Source organism: Dermacentor variabilis, unplaced genomic scaffold (assembly GCF_050947875.1).
Source record: "Dermacentor variabilis isolate Ectoservices unplaced genomic scaffold, ASM5094787v1 scaffold_18, whole genome shotgun sequence".
NCBI lineage: Eukaryota > Metazoa > Arthropoda > Arachnida > Ixodida > Ixodidae > Dermacentor > Dermacentor variabilis.
In genome coordinates, this window is record NW_027460346.1 from 5,746,267 (window position 1) to 5,754,951 (window position 8,685).

The window sequence follows — 8,685 nt, forward strand, 5'->3', positions numbered from 1 at the left end:
CGATAACTGTATTCGCACACCTGTACCGGGATCTCGAGTAAATAAAAAAACGCCTTCCAAGCACTCCGTTCAGATAGTTCAGTCGCACGTTTCAGCGAAGCTGAAACGTGCGACTCCGGTCTTTATCGCTGGGTTAATCCTGACTGTTCATTAAACAACGGCATGGTGTGCTGCCGGATCCTCGGTACGCAGTTGCTGCTTGCACTCGGCTGCACGAGCCTGTTCTTGTGCCCGGGGCGCAGCATCGGCACGGCGTAGACGAGCTCGTTCCTGGTTTTACTCGCGGCGTTGCTGATCGAAAGCTGCCTGCTCCTCAAGAGTACGTATGACACGTGGCCTACCCATTCCGGAGCCGGAGAGAAACTGCTGCGCGCGCGCTCGGCTGCGACGGCGACCAGCCAGGTCACTACTGGCGCAGCCAATCGCGTGCATCGGAGGAGTTTTCCGGGTACAAGCGACAGACGGACGGACGAATCGGCTAGCCATATATATATATATATATATATATATATATACGTAGCTTCGCTGTAAGATTGCGTGCGTGAACAAAAGGATGCGTGATGGACGATTTGATTGGTGTGTCGTGTATTACTGAATACGCGAGTGCGACCTTTCATGCATGTAATCATTTGTACACTAAATCCAGATTATGTCAAGCAGTCCTGTGCATTTCGCCTTTGTCATCGCTTCGCTTAGCACTGTCGCCTTGTGTCGTGATGACAGTTCACAGGTAACTGCGTCGTCGGATGCCGCGTTAGCATGCAGAGTAGCTATGCAGTTAGCGAACCAAGCTAGACACGGGCATCGCGCGACTAGAAGAGTGTCTAGCCGCGGCTTGTGCTCATGGGACGAGTTCGGGGCCGCGCCTTCTACACACCACTATCCGTTGATACACGCACCAGAACATTTTTCAGAGTTTCAGTATCCGGCGTATAGTTACTGGCTAAATAAACGGGGTGTTTTTTTTTTAGACCATGCAGATTTGTTCTGTAAGAAGGCTATAAGCGCAGCAAGCGTGACGTTTTTCCAGACAAGTTCCTAGGCTACTTTGCCGCTAATAACGTGATCTTCGGAAGACTGCCAAAAATTTTTATTGCGCATTGTCATATATATATATATATATATATATATATATATATATATATATATATATATATATATATATATATATATATATATATATATATATATATAGCATTAAAGAATAAACACGACAAACGTAGAGACACGTTCTTTTTGCTGCCAAACGTTTCTGCTGGTTGGCCAGCGTTCGTCAGTATATATAATATGCATATATATATTTAATGAGAGACTCCAAGTTCAACGGTAAATGCAGGCAATATCGAAGCAGGCAATAAAACCGGAACCACACTTTCGGTTTTGGGCGCGCGCGTTTTGAACGCTAGCTGGTATCGGCGCGACATTTATTTTTGCTTCTACTGCTTAACCGCGCGCTGTCTTGGTGAGGAATCTTTTTTTTTCGTATTCATTTAAATACCTGAGAGCTTTCTTTACCAGCCTCCATCTAATCTGTCCTGTGTGCAACGTGCAGTTTCATAAAGTATAGACGCAAGACGCGCCTTGTCAAATGAGGCCATAAATGCTCGTCCAGGGTTTTTGGTGCGTTCATCCAAAGTTGTGGCATCAGTCAAGCAGCAGTAGTTCCCATAGGAAGCTCCACCGGATGGTGGAGCCCCCCAAAATATGTAGGTTACAAGCATGTGTAATTGTGGTATTCAGATTTTATAGGAAAACTATAGGAAAGCAATTAGCTTTTAAATGCATGGAAAATACACGACTCGTCGCAAAGAATACCATGAAATCGGAACACATTTGATTTCCAAGCATCCCCACATTCCCGGAACTTACTTTCTTTAAAGTTAATTTTATTTACCACAAAGTACAAAAAAAATTGCACATGAGATGTGGTTGGGAAGGTGGGGAAAGAGCTACGTACGTGTAGCTTGGGCCCCGGCCCACCAGCGATCATACATGAGGCGGTGGGCCGGTTTTTCTGGCCCACCGCATCATCGCATGTCGTCACCTTTTCACATCTGTTTACATCACACCCCCCACCCCCACATCGCCTTGTACTATATAAGCGTGTTCTTTAACAGTATTAAGTTGGTTTTAACATGCATCAGTCACGCCAGAGCATTTGCCTGTGTGGTAACCATGATCACATCCGTACATTTCACGAACCCGGTCACTGGGAGCCCCTCATCCTTTTCAGAAGGCATAGTTAACAGTAACTTTGAAAGCTGAGTTCGATAAGTCACACCACAAAGAAACATACACTGGCAGCGGATTGGCAGCATTGAGAAAAAAAAAAAAGAAGGCAAGCGAGCGCTGCACGGCAAACGCCCAAACAATCTTCGCGAACCTGAAAAAAAGTTCAAATACACGAAGAATCAGGCAACGTCCTTCTGCCGCCGTCACCGTTACCAAAAGAGATGCGTTTTGCCGCAAGTTAAAACACACACCAAAGGAAGACACGTATAAGACAACACGGGTGGCACTTCCAACTGATTTAGTTTACTAAATCAGTTTAGTAATCAGTTCACTTTACTAAATTAGTTTACTTAAATTGAATCAGTTAGGAGTGCCGCCCGTGTTGTCTTCTATGTGTCTTCCTTGTGTGTGTTTTAACTTGTGGCAAAAAACATGTCTTTTCGTCATCATCATCATCAGCCTGGTTACGCCCACTGCAGGGCAAAGGCCTCTCCCATACTTCTCCAACAGCCCCGGTCATGTACTAATTGTGGCCATGCCGTCCCTTCAAACTTCTTAATCTCATCCGCCCACCTAACTTTCTGCCGCCCCCTGCTACGCTTCCCTTCCCTTGGGATCCAGTCCGTAACCCTTAATGACCATCGGTTATCTTCCCTCCTCATTACATGTCCTGCTCATGCCCCCATTCCTTTTTCTTGATTTCAACTAAGATGTCATTAACTTGCGTTTGTTCCCTCACCCAATCTGCTATTTTCTTATCCCTTAACGTTACACCTATCATTCTTCTTTCCATAGTTCGTTGCGTCGTCCTCAATTTGAGTAGAACCCTCTTCGTAAGCCTCCAGGTTTCTGCCCCGTAGGTGAGTACTGTCTCACCAGTCTTTTAGCAAGCACCAACTAGGCCAACAAGCAGTTCTGTTGCACCGTTACCAGAATGAAAGTTTCCGCGACACAACACCACTCGAAAGTTCGCTTTCAGAGGATTCCGTCCATAACGCTAAGGGGTGGTGAATTACGGTGCAGCCGTACGAGTAATCTTGATCCGTCCGTCGGTGCAGCAGGCTTATGACGGCGTTGGTAAATCCATGCTGACGTTTACGCAGAACCAAAGAAAGCCAGCAATTGGGGTCTCTGAAGAAAGGAGAAATACATGAAGAATCAGGCAACGTCCTTCTGCCGTTGGCACCGCTGCCAGAATCGGAACCTACACTTTAAGAACACAAATACACGGGCGTCTGCACGTTTTAGACACAACTTGGCCACAGCCGACGCGATGGTATGTACGTCACGTACTACATAGAGGCGGCCACAACATAGACCATGCTATAGACGCTCGCAAATGCCTTATATACTCGCACTCAAAGGCAAATGCGTGGGTGCAAAGCCCGTTTTCAGTGGTTCAGAAGACGCAATTTTTGAGTTACAAGCTCCTGGTTTCTGAGCTCTTCGGCAGTATCTTTTGCGCTTTCTGCCGGCGCAAGCAACACACTCCCGTTATCAATCTTTGCAATCGCTCGTCGTGTTTCGACAAGCGTGAGTACCGAAAGAACGTATTCGTTTTTCTTTTGGTTGGGGGGGGGGGGCAGAAAAACCGTCATAAACCTGGCCCCGTAAGATTCAGTATACGCGAAACTAACTGCGCCTTCACGGCCGAGCTGCTTTTCGTTAACTGCGTCACAGCGCCGGGTGCGGCCACGCCGGGTCCGTGCAGACGGACTCGGCGGGTACGCTAGGCCTAAGCTTCGGTGGAAGCGAATGATCTCGGCGTGGGTACCTGGCGAATGCTAGAATGTGTGTATTTGAGCCTCGGAACGTTTTATCGATTGTTTTTTAGTACACTACGGAAAGCGGAAGCGCACGAATTGCGTCAGCTTTGTTGTAGGTGCGCTAATATCAGCGGCAGGCTTCCCACGGGGTCCGTTAGAACGTGTCCGAATGACTTCTGGGTTTTGTGTCGACTCCAGAACACTTCGAAAATGGCGAGAACTCGCAGTCATCGGTTGCGTAAAGATTACCCTAAAAAGGAGGCGTTATCTGTGTTTGCGTAAGTTCGTTCGAGGATATAGCTACCCGCCTAGCCAAAGGGGAAATCTAAAAACGAAAGTAATCTTCAGTGTCACATATATGCATGCATAAACGGACCTGCTCACGCACCTTTATTTCATGTTTCGACACGAAATAGACATTTAGGATCCCAAGATACAGCGTTAGTTAGGACAAGAGACTACTATGTATCGATAAAATTTTATAAACCATTTAATGTTACTCCTTCAGCACAGGAACCAGTGCGGTACAAAGGCAACCAGCGCAGTTTCCAGTACGAGCCAGCGAACTGCAGCGAGAACCAGCGCGAGTACAGCACAAACCAAAGTGCCCCAGCGTCATAGCAGTGAAACCAGCGCCACGTCCTGTATGACCCAGCTCTTATCCATCGTTCTTACCGGTGTCCCAGTGACTCCCAGCTAGTTCCAGCGTCCCCAGTGCGATCCAGTGTCAAAAACGCGTTGGTTTTACACTGGAAGACGAGGGTTTTTGCAATAGGGTGATTTTTAAGAAATCCAAAAAACTTAAAAATTATCACCCTATAGGTCGTGAAACCTGGAACGAGAAGCGTTTCCAAAACCTATTGCTAGAGTCAGCATGCAGTGCAGCACTATTACAACAGAAACGCATCAGTACCGGTCGCGCAGGTAGTTTGTTAACATCGCTTTGAGAGACATATGCAAATTAATTTGCGCCAACTGTTGAACTAGTATTTTGTGGCAGACAACATCAAATGCCTTGCTGATCGAGAGCGAAATAAATAACATCCAACTGTCCTTTCCTATACACTGCATGGGAGGCATGAATCATGATAAGAACTAGGTTAGTAGTTGTGGGACGTCCCAGTATGAAACCATGCTGCAGGGAAATAATGGCATTCCTAATAGAAAACGAAATTAGTTAGTGCAATGTCGACTCAAATAATTTAGATGCTGCGCGTAAGAACGAAATTGGTCTGAAGTCATTCGCAGCAGTTTTTACCAATCTAGAAGACGGGAACGACTCGCGCTGTTTTCCAAGTCATTGGGAATGCGTTCAGCTATAAAGAAGAATGAATGAATGAATTTGCTGTTTTATGGCGCAAGGGCCAATTATGACCAAAGAGCGCCAGATCAGTGATGATGGGTTTGCGGTGGGTAGATGAATTCCGTAAGTTATTGTGACATAGCTGTAAAGGGGCCTAAAAGCGATATCTGTAAAGTGCATAAAAGCTATATGTAATAAAGTTATGGTAGTGACTAATGAGTATCAATAAGAACACAAAAGAGGCATTGTGATAGAATGATATTTTAAAATACTTGAAAGCAAACGTTTGCAAGACGCACTACTGCCTAAGAGATTCCTTAAAACAGAGGGGCCTGAAGGCATGTGCTGTACAAAAATATCGCAGCGGCATCCTCTTGAGAGAGGATGTGCTACAAATTCGTAGGGCTAACAACATGTAAGACAACATCGTTTAAGAAACTTAGGACTGCTCTGGTGTCAAACAACGGTTCTGTACCAAGAAGCATTACAGGATGAAGGAGGATGTGCTGCCGGTATGCTAGCGGAAATTGTTTCTTTCTCGCTGTTTCGGATTGCCGACACTCCAGGAGGGCGTGGAGGATGGTGAGCCTTTCACCGCATCTACCGCAGGATGGTGGTTCATCTCCAGTTAGCAGGAAACTGTGTGTGGCATATGTGTGTCCTATTCTGAGACGACAGAATAGGATATCTGTTCGTCGTGTTTTTGTTGCGGAGGGCCAATTACCTAGTTTTGGTTTAATCAAGTGAATTGTTGAATCAAGAAATCAATTTGTTTCAGCATCCCATACGCGCTGCCAGTGGCTTCCGAGTTTCTTTCGGATGAAAGGCTTTAGGTCTAAGGCAGGTAGTGCAGTGGTAGAATGGATATCTTGTGAAGCAATTGATGTGGCAATTTGGTCAGCCAGCATATTACCCTCAATGCCCCTATGTCCAGGTACCCAGCATATTATGACTTGCTGCTGAGACATGTACGATGTGCAAATAACGGAATAAAGCTCGGTAAGTACAGGGTTTCGATGATTGCGGAGAAACATTAGGGCTTTTACGACGCTTAAAGAGTCGGTGTATGTAATGGCTTTGTGCAACTTAGCTTTCTTGATTTGTTTAACAGCAGATAGAATTGCATAAGCTTCCGCGGTGAATATGCTTGTTTCCGGATGCAGTCCATCGGACTCGGAGAAGGATGGTCCGATTGCAGCATAAAACACGCCGGCATGTGATTTAGAAGCGTCAGTGTAAAACTCTATGCACGAGTACTTCGATTGAAGTTCTAAGAAGTGCATTCGAATATGTGCCTCTGGGCCGTATTTCATCACCTCTACGAATGATGTATCGCATTCTATGGGCTTCCACTGCCATGGCGGCAATGGCTTAGCTGGGACCATTAGGTTTTGCTGAAGAACTGGAACTTGCATTTCCTCAGCAAGCTTTCTAATGCGCAGAGAGAATGGTTCTCTTACTGCAGGTCGAGTATTAAAGAGCATTGCAGATGCCACGTCGGTAATGCTTGCATAAAAGGGATGGTCGCAGTTTGCGTTCACTTTTAGAAAGTACATGAAACTGGAGTATGACCTCTGAAGATGAAGCGACCACTCATTAGTTTCAACGTAGAGACTCTCTACAGGACTTGTCCTGAAGGCACCGGTAGCCAAGCGAATACCTAAGTGGTGAACAGGGTCAAGCATCTTCAAGGCGCTTGGACTGGCAGATTGATATACTGTGGCCCCATAGTCTAAGCGTGTGCGTATAAGACTTTTGTACACGTTCATCAGACACTTCCTGTCGCTGCCCCATGTTGTATGTGATAAAAGTTTAAGAATGTTCATTGATTTTAGACATTTCTTTTTTAGGTGCTTTAAGTGTGGAATGAAGGTCAGTTTTGAATCTGACTCCTAAAAATTTGTGTTGTGTGACAACTGGTATGTGCTGCCCATGTAGTTCTACACTGGGCTCTGCAAATGGGCCTCTCTTTCGTGTGAAAAGGACACATGAGCTTTTAACAGGATTCAGTTTAAAGCCGTTTTCCTCTGCCCATTTACACACTTCGTTCAAGCCAAGCTGGACATGTCGCTCACAAATAGAAAGGTTGCATGACTTGAAACCTAATTGTACGTCATCTACGTATACCGAATAAAACATGCGCTGCGGTATAGTAAGCGCAAGGAATTCATTTTGATTATAAAAAGGGTACAGCTTAATACGCCTCCTTGCGGCACCCCAGTTTCTTGTGTAAATGGCCTGGATAGAGCATTGCCCACCCTAACGCGAAATGTACGGTTTGATAGGTAAGTTTCAATTACATTAAACATATTCCCTCGAATGCCCATTTCTGAGAGGTCTCGCAAAATTTCATATCTCCAAGTCTTGTCATATGCCTTTTCCATGTCTAGGAAAACAGAAAGAAAGAACTACTTATGGATAAAGGCGTCTCTAATGCCTGCCTCAATGCGCACGAGCTGGTCAGTAGTCGACCTACCCTCTTTGAAGCCGCACTGATAAGGGTCGAGCATTTTATTCGATTCAAGGAAATGTAAAAGACGACGATTTATCATTTTCTCGAAGAGTTTGCAAAAGCAACTTGTCAGTGCTATTGGACGGTAACTTGAAACGTCGGATGGGTCCTTGCCTTGTTTCAAGACCGGTACTACGATAGCTTCTTTCCATGAGGATGGGAGGTATCCAGCAGCCCAAACAGAGTTAAAAAGTGCCAGAAGTGTCATCTGTGTATCAGTGTGTAGGTGTTTAATCATGTCATACATGATTTTGTCAACTCCAGGTGCAGAGCTCATACACGAGCTCAACGCAGCTCTAAGCTCGGCAATATTAAAAGGACAGTTGTATGGTAGATTTGGTCTGCATTTACGGTATATTGACTTAAGTTCTGCTATTTGCTTATATTTAAGGAATGTTTGTGAATAGTTTACGGAACTTGATACACGCACAAAATGTAATCCAAGGGCATCGGCCTGGTTTTCCAGGGTATTTCCTCGCTCATCAATCAAAGGTAATGGGTTGATCAGCTGCCCTTTTAGCCTTCCCAGCCCATCCCATACTTTAGCCTCCTGGGTACAGGAATTGATGCATGAGAGAAACGTCTCCCAGCTTGCTCTTCTAGCCTGCTGTCTCGTGCGCCGTCCTTGTGACTTGATGTGTTTAAATGCGATGTGATTTTCCGCTGTAGGATATTGGCGCAATCTGCCCCATGCCTTATTTTGTCTTTTTTGTACATCCCTGCAGTCTTCAGTCCACCAAGGAACACGTTTCTTAGATGACTGACCATTTGTTTGTGGAATGAACTTTTCAGTTGCATCAATAATAAAGGCGGTAAAATATGCTACAGCATTATCTATGCTAAAATCGCGTATAAAATCGTGTGATAAGTAA